The sequence below is a fragment of the Sceloporus undulatus genome, chromosome 9, assembly GCF_019175285.1.
Source record: "Sceloporus undulatus isolate JIND9_A2432 ecotype Alabama chromosome 9, SceUnd_v1.1, whole genome shotgun sequence".
In the NCBI taxonomy this organism is placed as follows: Eukaryota; Metazoa; Chordata; class Lepidosauria; order Squamata; family Phrynosomatidae; genus Sceloporus; species Sceloporus undulatus.
Window position 1 is genome coordinate 15,145,915 of NC_056530.1, and position 15,370 is coordinate 15,161,284.

General features: G+C 45.3%; 1 protein-coding gene across 1 annotated transcript in view; it reads right to left on the reverse strand.

The window, feature by feature from the left end:
* GRIK3 (glutamate ionotropic receptor kainate type subunit 3) overlaps positions 1-15,370 on the reverse strand; it is a 142,858-nt gene that overhangs the window by 52,248 nt on the left and 75,240 nt on the right. The window lies entirely within an intron of this gene.

The following is a 15,370-nucleotide window of genomic DNA, read 5'->3' on the forward strand; positions in this document are numbered from 1 at the left end:
AATACATGTGTTATCAAAGGAAACAGAAAATACAAAACACATGCAAAGAAAGAAGCTATGTGTTATATATGTCACATGGAAATTTCAAATTTGGAAATAATATCTGTGCATAAATATGAAGAGAATATTAAGTTTTTAACTTAGGCCCTCTCCAGACAGGCCCTTTGCTAGGGTTGCCTCAGGATGGCGCATGCACGACGTGTAAGGCGCTCCATAACTGCAGCACGTGCATGACGTGCTAGGGTTGCGGGACATGTGCACGCGCCACCATTACGCAGCACCTTACACACGGCGCACGTAACCATTACGTCGGAGCTGTGCAGCTTCCATATGGAGCTGCACAGCTGCGATGTATATGCGCCGTTTTTGGCGCTTTCCAGCGCAGCAAAAAAGAATCGCTATTTTGAGCACCTTTTCTGCTGCGCGGCTGTGCTGCACAATTTGTATGCTGCAGCACAGCTGCACAGCAGAGAGAGGCACCGAGAAGGCGCCTCTTCTGGGCGGTCTGTACCCCACCTTAGATTTGAACACATATGTGCATAGTATGACAATGTACATATTAGAACAACGTATATTATTATGACTGGAATAAAAATAAAATGAATATATATATTTATTTTACACACGCGCACACACACACACACACACACACACACACAGAGCTACTTTCCAGGTAAGGGGGGGGAATGGATATTAGCCAAGCAAGCATTGGCTTCCCTGCCCATTTACCCCCAGTTCCTTGTGCTTTCTAGTTCTCCGAAATCTATGAAACATCCTCCATCATTTCGTGTCCCACCTGAAGACCAGTAAGAATAGCCCTGAAACTGGTTCATCCCAAAGGTCCCCTGGTAGCCACCTTTTGACTGGATCCCATTAACTAGGCTTACTGGGACTACTGGGAGCTATAGTTCTGCAAAATCTGGAGGACCACACAATCCCAACTCCTGGCTAAGAAAAAGAAAAATGTAGCCCCTGCCTTTAAAAAGCCCCATCCTCAGGAGCCATTCAGTTGAACAAAGCCTCCTTTTTACATGTATTATTTTTTTTAAAAAAAATCCTCCTTCAACATCCAAAAAAGCATCTGATGCTCATCATCACCGTTTGACAGATGACAACATGTAATTTTTTACTTCAACTCATCCGTAGCTTTGTTTTGATGTGAGTATCCATCCTTTCTCCCAAACTTCAAAGTGGTTTCAGAAGAGGATTCTTAAAAGTACATCAATAAACGCACACATACATACGCACAAATATATACACACAGAGAGACATGAACACCAACCGGGCGAAAAGCTGTTCCTCGACTTCCAAAAGCAGCTCCTTCCACCAAAATAGACAGTTTTTAAAAGGCCTTGTCTACTAGCAGAGAGACCACCGGAGAAAGGAGGCCCAACTCAGCTGCCTTTGGGTATAAGCAGTTCCTGCAAATGCCCCATGGAAAGTTTTATTTTGTGCAAACGACAACCACCACCATGGTGTCTGGTGCTGTATTGGAGGTTTACACACACGCAAGTCCCTTATGCACCCAATTTGTGTATGGATTTTTTCAGCCATGGTTTAACATCCGTATTCAGTTCACAGTTGCACAAAGTTCCACAAGTGTAACCATTACAAAATGCAGTTCAGCAATTCTTGGGCCGCATTCCCAGTTACAAATAAATCGCTCTGCAATCCGAATCGATGGATCGGTTCAACAGCGGAGCATGGTTCCCACTACATTTGCCTCAGTCACATTTTCTTGCTGCAAGATAAAATAAATTGACCCACTTGTGGTTCACACTGATGAAGGAATCGATTCAAAATGGACCCGCTCCAGCCAGCCAAAGGGCAAATTTAAATCGATTCCGATCCGCATCTGGTTCACACTTGCGCGGAATCAATTTATCCAAAAAGACATAGAAAAAAAAATCAGCATCAAAAAGACACGGGTTAAATGGATCTGGCGCATGGCCTTCCTCTCCAAGTCGCTTCAACGATTCACTACCTTTTAATCCGGATCAGAAATCGATTTGAAGCGGGTTAAATGAGTCTGGTTCACACTTGAACTGAATTGCTGAAGCGATTTGGGGAGGAAGGCCATGCGCTCGATCCATTTAACCTGTGTCTTTTTGACACTGATTTTTCCTATGTCTTTTTTGATAAGTGTGAACCAGACTCTTTTAAACAGCTTTAAATCGATTTGCAATCCAGTTTAAAAGGGAGTGGGGATGAGACCTTGGTGTCTTGTACCACTTGATTCACCGGATTCACAGTTTGTCCAATGTTGGCATTTCAACAGAAAGGAGTTTTGGCACAACCACCATCTAACTATGTGAGTGTAGATTTACACCATACAAGCACAATGTAGGCACCCGTCTCTTGTTTGCACCAAAACAAAAACCTCTCCAAAATTTTCACCAAGTACGAGTTGTGATCCCCTCTCCAATATGACAAGTGATATTTAACATTTTCAAAATCTCTAGTTATTGCTCACAGAGCAGAGAGGAAGCTTTTGAAACGTTTGCAGTTTCGAATGCAAGAATTTAAGACACGCAATTTTACATCCCTGAGTAACTTCAGAAGAAGAGAGAGATGAAGGGAAAATGCAACAGTGCACCAGGCAGAGAAAAGGGGAAGAAGAAGGCTGATTCTTCAACTAAGGCCAAACCAACAGACTAAACAGGGCTTGAAATTCTTCCCTGTTTAGCCACCCAATTTTTGATAACAGAAAATGAACTACAGCCAGAGAATTAAAGCAGCAGGTCTTAATGCAGGAAGAAGTAAGCAGACATTTGCAAAACGCAGCTGATTACTCTCCAGCAATCCCTTTTCTCCTATCTCCCCAACAAACGCAGTCCTTCAGACACTCCATAAATACTGCTTTTTTACAAATCTGAGCAAAATAGTTTTTACTTTTCAGTGCATTTCTTTTTTAAAACCAAAAACATAGCCATTATGTTAGATTTCCTGCAGTCCTCTGACAAGGAGGACAATGGTAGTGATAGGCTGTGTATTTGCATTGGGAGATTAGCAATTATGCATTGGAGTTAAGAACCCTTGGAAAGATGCCATCTGAGCTTGTTCGCTTGTTCATTTTTAATTCGCTAATAAGCTTGAGAACTTCGTATCTCATCAGCAATTGTTGGCTTGGTGTTTTGCTCCCCTCCGTGTCTCTTTTCCGATGTCTAACCCAAGGAAAAAGAAAAGCTTGGGCCATGGCTGACTGCTCAGTATTTTCTTCTCAGCCAAGGAGGGATTGCAATCTGCTTCTCCAAAACCTCCTTTGCATCCTTCACCTTCTCCCATCCCTCCATGGCCTCCGGTCTATTTCAGGTCTTTTCTTCTTGGTCTGGATGTTTTGACCAGTTTACTCACATTCTTTTGTCTTAATGTCATCTTGTCTTATTTTATGTTTACAGTTCTTTTTGCCAGTGTCTGTGTTCTTTTATGCATTCTTAATGGTGGACGAAAATCAAGTTCTCTCTAAAGCCTTTATGGTTGGCTCACCACATGAATGCCTTCAGGACCTAATTGGTTTTATCCATTTTGCACATGAGCCATGGTTAACGTTGCAGTCGGACCTCTGTATTCGTGGCTTTGACTTTCACGGATTTGATTATTCACAAATTTGAGTAACAGCCTCTCTAGGGATCTCTAGGTCCTCCACTGCGACTATGCCAGACGTTGACCATAGTCACACTGAAAGACCTAGAGATTCCTATAGAAAACAATTCTCTCTGTATTTGTAGGTCCTCCAGTGCAATTCTATGGTCAACTTCTACTGGTTGCTGACCATAAAGTTGTGCTGGAGGACCTAGAGATTTCTAGAGTGGTAAAAAAGGTGTTTTGTGTGTTTCCCCCCACTTTCTTGGGAGACCTATGCACCTAACCCCAGCAAATGGAGAGGGCCCACTATAATCTCCTTGACTCTCATTCATCTGCTGCGTGGATCTTTTTGGTTCTCCAGTACATCCTTCTTTTAGCATGGCTTTCAATAACCTTCAAGAGTCTTGGCATAATCTGACCCTCTCAACTCCTGGCTTCCCGTTATCTAATCACCCAACTATTATGAAATTCCTTTTGCCCTTGTAAAAATCAAATGTGATTACAGCGGCCTTTCTGGGCAATTGTCCGCCATTAAGTGTGATTGGATCTGATTAGCACTAAGGTCAAAACATTCCCAATTGAATATGCGTGTGTGTATGCGTACCTTCAAGTTGTCGATTTAAGGTGACCCCATGGATTTCATAGGGCTTTCTTAGTCAAGGAATCCTGAGTAGTGGTTTTGCCTGTCCCTGCCTCTGCAATACCACATTCGTTTGTGGCCTTCCATCCAAAAACTAACCAGGGCTGACCCTGCTTATCCCCCAAGATGAGATGAGATCTTGTGCTGCGCCTGTGTCCATCTTATTTTGAGCACATTTTAAGCAACACATGGTTTTGCTTCCACTTTCTAAAATCCGTACCTTGCCTTGGGTCTCACTCTTTATTTAAAAGACAGGATTGTTGTTGGTTGATTGACCGACGGACGGTCAATTGTTGCAGCTCCTGATGAACGCACTTCCCATTAACAGCACTGCGGTTCTTCCCTCGTCATTTTACACCCAGCTCTCCCTGCCCAGCCCCCTTTCATTTTTGTTTTAATAATATATATCCCCCCCCCCTCTTTTGCCCACTCTCCTTTGATTTCCCTCCAAGTTCAGACAAGCAGAAACATCCTCCGGAGCCAACTTCGGGGAGCCATTGGGGCTGTTGGAGTGTGCGGAGCCACAGCCCGCCTGCTTTTTGCTGTTCAGAAGTTGTTAATGCCATTATCTCCTCTCCCCAAAGGCAGAGCACTTCATGTCGCAGCGTCTCAGCGCAGCTTTCTTGGCTCCCCGTCTGCCAGGCTTGTCCTCAATTCTCCACCGACAGCCTCTCTCCAGCTGAAGCAACTCACAACCCACAGCCCCGGCGGCGGAAACCGTTCGGCCTTGTTTCGGAAATGCTGGAACCAAAATCTTGTATGTTCCCCATTCTTATCCTTGCTTCTTCCCCCTTAAACACACACATCTTGCTTTTGGAATGATGGAGAGAGACCCAAACTGGGCCCACTCTCTGATTAACAAGCGACTCAGAATAATTAATGAGTGCATGAAATACGCAAACGCAGCCAGGAACAGATGGATCTAGCGATTCATTAGCTGAAAGCAAACTCCCCTTTTTGGTGTCAGGAGAGCTTGTCAGTTGCTGCAGCTCAGCGCTGCCAGATCCTTTGCAGTTCTCCAGGCACTTCATTATTTTTTATTGATTTACATGCTACCTTTCCTTTTCTTCCTCCAAAAGGATTCAGGGAGTAATCCTCGCCTGTACCTCTCTCACAACAGCCTTGCAGTGAGGCACATTTGGCTGAGAAAGAATGCCTTGAAGTGGGCACAGTGTGGCCCCCAGACCCAAATGTATGTGGCCCCTGGAGGCCCCTACCTGTCCCCAAAAACCCAATAACCCATTAAAATCAAACAGATAACACCCCCAAAATACTCACCCCAACCCAAGAAGCATCCTAGACCCCTGTATCTTCCCCCACTTACACCACTTATCTCTACAGTCCCTCTCCAAGAGTAGACTTCTTTCAGCTTTTATGGCTTGCTGTGAGATTGGAGGAAGCATCTGGAGATTTGTAGGGTCAGAACCGGACGCAGCCAGAGCCACCAAACCTGCCCTTGCCTCCCTTGCCCTACAGGATCCTGGCCTGTAGATTCTGGGACATGTTGTCCTCTTCTCACTTTGCTTTTGCCTATAGGTCAGGAGAGAGGAACAGAAAGCAATGATGCAGAAATTGATGCGAAGCACAAGGAAGGGCGTTGCCACAGCCTCCAGCACCATTTTTGCATTTCCATTCATTCCTGGCTGTGTGTTTCTCAGGCTTATCTTTGCAGCCAGAAAACCTGAGGCCTATCTTTTGAGAAAGCAGCTCCCAACCATGGATGTTAAAAGCTGTGCTACTACTACCATGTGCTACAAATGGAGTCCTTCCAGTACTTGCTCCACTCCCAACGTCTTCCTCATTCCTGGGAGGTGAAGCAAGGCTTGCTTCTGGTCCATAGCTATGGGGCAATGGTGGTTCCTCTCAGTTTCATGACTGCTCCCAATGGAAGGAGACCCATTAAATCAATGGTTGACTAGGGAGTCAATGCCTAAATAAAGCCAGCGGCTCCAATGGCTCTTCTCTGGCCAGGCCCAAGAGTAGGATTTAGTCTGTATTTGTGCAAAATAAAGATAATTATAAAGTAATTTTGTGCAAAAAAAAAGTTCATGAAAAAACAAGAACAATGAATAATTGGGGAGGATTTATCTTTTCACTCACACAAAGGAAAAGATAACCTTGTAGTGGTGGACAATGTTTTGGATCAACTGCGTGTTGTTGCTTTTTCCTTTCAACAGGAACAATAAAACAGGCAGACATTTTCCCATTCATTTCTTCACTCCATTAAACCCACTGGACTGAGTCATGCATTTACTCTGAGTCAACAATGGAGCCAATGGGTCTCCTCTCATTGGAGCTAACCAACATCATTGCTTTACATTTCATCACTGACCCTTCTTGCATCTTTCTCTATTTCTTCCTGGAGTGTCACATCCTGGTGAAATTATATATTATTACTGGCCTAAAAACAACCACTGTTCCTAAGCAAAATATACTCACCAAATGAGTGGAGTTTACCTGCATGTTGACTTGCCATTCAACAGTCAGTTCAATGGGTCTACAATGGCTTTGACTGAGTTCTGGCTGTGGTTTTAATAAACTAGATGTTAGAAGGTATGGGTTGAGCTTGGATCAGAATGATGGGATGTCACATTTCTCTGGAAATGAAAGGTAGACAAGCAAATATTGCAATGCTCTCATTTCTCCATCCAAAGAAGAGTGCAATGGGATCAAGCCCAAGGCGGATCCCATCTCTGTTTGCAAATGGCACCTCTCTCCCTCCTCTCCATCTCAAGCCCACCTCAGGGACTGTCCCCCTCCTCTTCTCCGTGAAGTATTTATGAAGCGACAGCCCTTTTCCATCACAGCAGCACTCTGAATCCGACTTGAAGGGATCAATTATTCAGGATAATACAGTCAAAGAGGACCTTATCATCCAAGCACCATGTTAGAAAGACACGCGCCACTGCCAAGCGTCCTCCAGCAAGGCAAACACTTAATGCAGAGAGAAAGCAGGCCATCTGCTCCTTCTGCCCAGTGCCACGTGAGACGCCAGCCAAGATGGGCAAAGCCACAGGCGCCAACACACCAAGCTGGGAGCCCACGGACCAGTCAAACGGGGCCGGATACTGGGGGCGACTGGGGATGGAATGCTTCCCTTGGCCTCTGAGCATGAATCCCTTCGTGAATCAGGCCCCAGCCAGAGTGACACACCCCAGAGAACTGCCATTTCCCATCTCCAGGCTGCTAGCACCAAGCTCTCTCCTCTCTCTGTTGAAACAACAACAGATTTTGTGTGGCTCTGATTAATAAACAGCAGATATTGTGTGTGTCTCGCTCAGCCTGTATGTCTTTTGTAGAGAGGCTTCTCTGTTTGCCATCATGCCTTCTTATGGTTCAACATGGCAGAGAGAGGACTGGGGTTGCAGCTGTACACTTGATCCAAGGTAAATGCACCCACCAGGCATCCATTTGGATATACACTCATCCCTCCATATTTGTGGATTTGCTATTTGCAGATTTGATTACTGTATTCATGGATTTGATGAATACATTCTCTCTAGCAATATCTAGGTCCTCCAGTGAAGCTATATGGTCAACTGTAACCATAGAGTTGCACTGAAAGACCTAGAGGTTCCTAGAGAGAATACTCTACTAGACATTTGCAGCTTCTCCAGTGCCACTCTATGGTCAACTTTAACTAAAAGTTGCACTGAAAGGCTTAGAGATTCCTAGAGAGAATACTCTACTAGGCATTTGTAACTCCTCCAATGCACCTCTGTGGTCAACTTTAACTAAACGTTGCACTGAGATTCCTAGAGAGAATACTCTACTAGGCCTTTGTAGCTCCTCCAGCACAGTTCTATGATCAGTGTCTGTCAGACGTTGACCACGGAGTTGCACTGGAGAACCTAGAGATTTCTAGAGAGGTGTCCTCTCAGGTAAAAATATGGCGATTTTGTTATTTGTGATTTTTCCATATTCACGGGGGTCTTGTGCCCCTAACCCTAATGAATATGGAGGGACAAGTGTAATAAGTTTTCTTAAAATAAGGGTGTGCAATGGCCATGTGGGAATGAGGCACAACTTGGGAGCCTTCTCCAAATCAGGTTGAAGAGACCACAGATCCATGGGGCTGCATGGAAAAGTGACAGCAGTATCAGCAACCAAAGACCTTCCTGGAGGTAAGAGCTGTTTGATGGCAGAACAGACTCCCTTGAAAGATGGAGGACTCTCGCCTTCATTTGCGGTCTTTAACCAGATGGCCACCTCTTGGGGTTTCCTGTAAATAGGAATCAATATTCCTATACCATCAAAGGCTTGGTCTTCATGGCCCCAGGGGTCCCAACTCTACAGTTCCATGATCCTTACAACCAAACAACACTGGTCCAACACTTCTACGTTCAAACAAACAACTCTGAAGAGCAATGACTTGTTTTCTGCACATCTCTTGCTTAAGCTTTGGTGAAAATCACTGAGCTAAGCCTGATGTCTTGCTCAGCTCATCGTAAGCAAAAAATCAATATCCTAAGTGCGGAACCTGGGATTTTAGCAAGAAAATCTTGTCAGCTTATTTTCTTTCATAAGGACCTGTGCTGGCTTAGCGGACCTTGGCTAGTTCATCCTTCCCTGAGATGACTGGCAAAGATTGCCCTTTCTTTCCCATCTGTTTTGGATAGACTCTGTACACTTCCCACCATCTCTTGATAAAAGCCCAAGGGAACCCCAGGAGAGACTCATCCCAAACACTGGAAGTTTCTTCATCAGTAACTCTAACTATATGAGTGTTGTGTTGTGTTTAGAAAAAGTCACAAATGGGCCTCTTTTTTTCTCCAGCTTCCAAACACACACACCCCAAAAAAATCCACATCTGCTTAACTTCAACCCTCACCAGTTTTAGGAACCCAAATCCGACCTTCCCAGGTCTTGCAATTATCCTGTGCAAATATGCTTCCTTGGGTTACCATTTCCCATTCTGAAGCAACTGTATTTTATTATGTAGTTGTTTTATTTGCTTTCAGGTTGTCATTTATGGTGCACCACTATAACAGTTTGCTATTCCCCAATGCAATCATTGTATATATTTTGATTCTTCTTCGTTCAATAAAACCTCCTCTGGGAAACAGCACTTTCAATTGAGCCTAGAAATGAACGGGTAGGAAATAATGACTACGAAAGACCAATGCAACACAGCTCTGTTCTGGGCCCCACAACAAACTCCAGCTCCCAGAATTCCATAGCCTTGAGCCAGGGCACTTAAAGCAGCGCCAAACCAGGTTATTTCTTCAGTGTGGATGTAGCCCAGGTAAAAGTAGTCTCTGCTTCCATTTAAGAAGATAAACACCCTCCTGAAACTCACACTTACACACTTCTCAGTGCAAGTTCTTCGCCGTTCATTAAAGAGTCTAATCACTAACTTGGAGCAGTTGATTAATGCATAATCTTAATCATGATTACACAGTATAATTGGCATTAATTTGGAGAGCCAGTTAATTATGAAAATAATTGTTGCAGCTTTTCTGCTTTAACAAAATGGAGGAAATGCACCCAGGCTATAAATTAAGCAAGGAATGTGGCCGTTTGCAAGGTTTCTGAACGTCTACCTGGAGGTTTGTGTTTTTATTCATTTTTGGACAGCGAACCACAAATGACAAGGATGCGTTGACAAAGGACTTGCTTCCGACTGGCGCTCCCACGGCTTCAGCAATGGGGCAAGAGGTAAATGTGGGGCTGGAGAAGGGTCAAGAAACCCACTGGGAGCTGACACAGAGTTCCCCCCATTGTGATCCATTTTGTCTACAATGCCCAGAATACACCAAGCTTCCCCCAAAGTATTCCAGCTCCAAATTCCAGCCCCACTTGCTCTCTTTTCCTGTGAGTTTTTGCTCTTGCAGAAAATGTCAAGAGACTGCCATAGTCCCCAATTCATCCCTTGACTGTGATGGTCAGAACAAGGTCTCCAGCCATGTTATTGACCCTGGGCACTTCACCCTAACCTCAGAGCAACCTGCTGGCACCAAGCGGCTTGCAGAGACCATGAGTGAAGGCAGCCACCATTGTTGCAGTGAAGAAAGTAAAAAAAAAAAAAATGCAGCAAGAGGTGAGTTATTTAAATGCAAGTTAGGGGAAGGAAACCCAAAATCCTATGGTTTTGACCCTGTGTCATGTGAACAGGGCACAGCAAGCCCAGGGGAAATTTGGGGAGGGTATGCCCATTTAGACAAGGTCTGAGAGTTGCTTTTAACTACTACTGCTACTACCACAACTACCACTGTCTTTTCCAGCATCTATCCTCAAATGACCAGGCCAGCCTCCCTTCACTTCCAGAACACACAGCCATTGCACATATTCCACACAGACTCAAAGACAATTCCACCAGCCTTAACTGTAACCTGCCAGAATAACATCCACTTGCTTTTTCTTTTAAAGAACATTGAGAGATCTTCAATCACCTCCCATCCAGCAAACCTATTTCTCTCCGTCATCATCTGGAACGTGGGCTTTTCTCCCCATGCGCTCCCCTGCTGCAACAGCGTGGGTCAAACCGACCTCAGCCATAACTTCCGACAAAAGCCATAATTCTTGCTTTGCAATTTCTCTTGACTCAGAACTTCATTAATGAGCAAATCAAGAGTGGAGAGAACAGCAGGATGAAGATCTCCTGCCATGCTCCTCACGAGCACTTTGAACCTGAGGTTTCAGAGCAGGTCACGCTGCCACATTGGGCTACAAAGGAACGTGGCATCTCTCCAACGTGTAACACCCCAAACCTACGCAAAGCGGCGCAGCCAACTTGGTCATGAGAGAAGATGTTATATGATCCCCGGGTTGGGCTGTGGCCAAAAGAGAGGAGAACTGCCTACTAATTCTTCTCTCACACACCATTCAACCCACACCATCCAAACTGACCCTGTGCCAAATCCAGAGAGAGGCTGCATTGCAGGAAAGATGCCCAGAGAGAAAGAGATGGCTCAGTAACGCAAACCACAAAACACTGAGATGATGAGATGCTGCTTGGGCGCATGCCTACCTCGTTTCCGCCTAGGGTATCATGCTGCAGCATGCTCCAGAAAAGAAAAATACAAATGAACTTGGGGGGGGGGGATGTACAGGTTGATCCATATTCTGCCCAACTCCTCTCCAAAATCCAGATCCTTCACCATTTTGGTGGCCTTCCTCTGGACATGATCCGAATTCGCAATATCCTTCTTGAACCGAACACAGTATTATTCCAAAGAACAGAATGGGAGTATTACTTCCCTCGATCTAGATATTGTATGCAGTCTAGGATTGCATAGGTCAATGGAGTGGATTCACTGGCCCTGCTTTATTGGGGACGAAGAATAGGGTTCGGGTCATTGGCCACCACCAGTAGAGTCACTGTGTCCATTGGAACAGAGGGCCCCAGAAACCATCCTTAGTGAAGCTGTCAGCCCGTGAGATGGAGCGAAGGCACTTCATTTTCTACGGCGTGAGCAGCCGTCAAGGGAGGCCATCTCAAAGACGCCGCGAGAGGCATCGGGGGCCGGACTGACACATCCTTGTCTTCTTGTGCGTTCTGAAGCCCCCACTGGGCAAGTCACAGGGATGCAATGTCGGGTGGGAAAACCACGGACAGAATGTCTGCTCATTAGCAAACATAAAATTAATAAGCTTATTTGATGAATAATTAAGCCAAGAGCAGCCTGGCTTCCCTCTCCCAACCTGGGAGTTGAGCCGTCTCCACGTCTTTTGTCTCGCTGCTCCCAGGGATTGTCACCGTACGAAAGAGAAAAGGATATTTGTCAAAATATGTAAAGGGTCGTGGCAGAGGGAGGGGGAGGCGACTCATCAAATATTACCTGGATGTTCTCCTTGTATTTTAAATATCAGTTGGCAGGCAGGTTAAGCACTTCTTCCCATTCTCTGCTGGATTTCAAAAGCAGGCTAATTGCTCCCTGGAGTCTCTCAATCAGCAAATGAGAGGAGGCCCTAATTAGAACCAGCTCCCCTTTGCATGGCATTGACCGGCAAACCCTGGGCCTGCGCTTTGGCAACGTTGCAGTGGGTTTGGATGTGGGGGGGGGGAGGATCAAAGGTGTAGCTATGGGGTGGGCAAAAGGAGGCCATTGCTCTCCAAGAATTCTGCTCTTGTGTGAAATTTTCCTCCAATCCTCAACTTTCTAGCCTCACAGTTAATTTAACAATTGCACATTTGGAAATAAAATTTAGGCTTCCAAAGCCTAAAGGGGCAGCAAAGTGAACCAGCGAACGAGAGCATTGCAAACAGGAGAGGAGATCGCGGTGCCAATGTTTCTGGAAAATTGCATTGGGAGCACAATTCTTATTTAACAGGTGGGCAATGCCAGCATATTTCCAATTTTTATGTATGGTTGTGGAAGCTGGAGAGTTTTATGAATACCATGGACAACTGAGAAGACAAATAAATGAATCCAAAGGCAAATCAAGCCTCATTTCCACTGAAGACAAGAATGACTAAATTAAGGATAGATTGGCCATACCATGACAAAATGCAACTCACTGGAAACAATGATACAATGATACTTGGAAAGGTAGAAGGCAACAGGAAAAGAAGAAGACCCAATTCTGGATGGATGGACTCTGTTCAGAAAGCCATGGCTGCCACTGGACTGAGTTCTTGGAGACTCAGCCATAGAAGCCCATTTGTGATCCTGAGCAAGTCCTTCTCTCAGCCTCAGAGGAAGGCAACGGTGGCAAACCTCCTCTGAAGAAATCTTGCCAAGAAAACCCTAGGAGAAGGTCACCTTAAGTCAAAGTTGACTTGAAGGCACATAACAAAAGAGAAAGCATAGTGTAGTGGTTTGAGCGTTGGACTGTGGTGGGGTCTCCTTCTTTGGAGGTCTTTGAGCAGAGGCTGGATGGCCATCTGTCAATGGGGATGCTTTGATTGAGAGTTCCTGCATGGCAGAATGGGGTTGGACTAGATGGTCCTTAGGGTCTCTTCCAACTCTATGATTCTATGACTGGGACTCTGGAAGACCAGGGTTCAAATCTCCATTCAGCCATGGTAAACCCACTGGGACATCTTGGACTAGTCACACTCTCTCAGGCTTGGAAGAAGGCAATGGCAAACAGCTTCCGAATAAAAACTTACCAAGAAAGTCCCATGATAACAGGGTCACTATAAACTGCACATGACTTGAAGGCACACAATAACAATTATCAAGAGTTTTAGCTGAGACTTTGTATCACACATGCAAACATACTCATTTTTTAAAAAGTTAACTTTCCATAGAGTTTCTTGATATTGTGGTGGGGAGCAGGAGGTGGCACATCATGGCACCAAAAGGGGCCATGGCACCAAAAGGGAAGCTTTCACACCCAACATCCACTGTTTTGTGCAGAGGAACTGGACAAAGAATCTGGTTTTGCAAAAAGGCAGTTTCCCCAGAGGATTGTCTTCCTCTCTTCCCGCAGGCTGCCATCTCTCTCTATCACACACACACACATACATTGCAAATATAAAATAACAAAAAACCCAGTCTCAGCTCTCCTTGCAAATGTGACAACCATCAGAGGAGACATTTGCTTGTTGTCACTGGCAAGGCAGGAGCGATGCTTGTCTCTGAAAGACGCCTTTGAACCTTAAGGCAGCCCAACACTTTTCCCAACGTTCACTCTCTCTTGCTTCTCTCTCCCTGCCAGTTTAAGCAGACAAATTGTCAGCCCCAAATGCCATTTATGTAAATAGCTCATTATTGTCACGCCGGCGCTGGCGAACCCACATGAAAAGAGAACCTTCCCAGGCAACCGCTGAAAAGAAACATGAGGAACAAAGCCCAAACCAAAGCTCCCTTAACTAAGAGGGAACATCCAAGGAGGGTCTTTGACTCCAGTGGAGGCTTCCTTCAAAGGCAAACCCTCCCAGTTTGGCTAATGGTCCCTTTCTGGTAACGCCGCTCTCCTCCTTCCCTGCCGCCAGTGTTGCTGCAATGCATCCAGAAATTTTGGGGAGCTTCAAGATGGACCTGAAAGGAATCTGTAAAAGGGGGGGAGATAGAGTCCTCTCACATCCATGGCTACAAAGCACAGAAAGCGGGGCGAAGCACAAAAGTTGCCTCGATAGAAATTTGCCCTGGGCATCTGGGTCCCCCTTGGAAAAAGGCATTGCTCCACGTTGTTCATGAAATGGCAGGAAAACAGCATTTCTGGGGGAGAAAGGGACACAAGGGACACACTTAACCCCTTAAATGCAACCCACATCTTCCACACACATGGCCACCATACCAGCACATGGCAGAAAATGGCAAACTGCCACAACGTTGGAGGCCTGAGCCAAAACAGCAAAGGGGAGATAAGTTTGGAAACTTGAAAGGTAAGGGAACGTCAGCAGATGTTGCTGGTGATCTAGTTGTGTGATGAACACCGCCTGGTGCAATTGCCTCTTCTGCACAACCATGAAAGGGACGGGAGCCCTCTCCAGCATACAAGATGGCAAACCTAACATCGGGAACATTGTGAGGATATGCCATATCCTTTGCAAGTGGAATGCAGGCCCCAATATCCTCCAAGAGCACATAGGATTTCCCCTGCAAGTTCATTATATAACATTTATCACAACAAATAACCCCTTTTCTACATATAAACAGACACACAGAGACATATATATATACACACAGAGACACTTTCAATGGAAAAAAAATAGTAGTGCTCAAAGCAGACAACAATGTGGTTTCCTCTCAAAAGGATTCAAAACTCATGTGGCAACCCTAAACTGACTCTTGTACTCCAGAAAGTATGACCCCCTCTGAACCCCATCTCTGTTGCTCCCAAAGGTTCCCCCAAGCCCTCAAAAATATTTGGGGTCCTATTTTTGCTTGGAAATCTCACAGAAACTTCCCTAAATGTGCCAGAAATCTCAGCTCCAAACATCTGCTTTCGACACAGCCCCTCTCAAAATGGTACAGAAAGGGCCACAACATGGTCGCCATTTTGAGAGGGACTCTTACAAAAAAACCACCAGATATTTTGGCCCAAGATGGGGGGACCGAGGGGGGATTGGGCTCCTAGCATACAAGCGCAACCATCGTCCGTCTCCCACCCACCCGACCCTCTACTGCTGTCTTTGTGGTGCTCTTTCCCTTTCCTTGAAACAAACCTTTTAGGAACACACACAAGGATCACAGCAAGCTTTCAATTAAATGGCAGCTTGTTTTCCCCTTTCATCTTCCTGTTCTTTGAGGA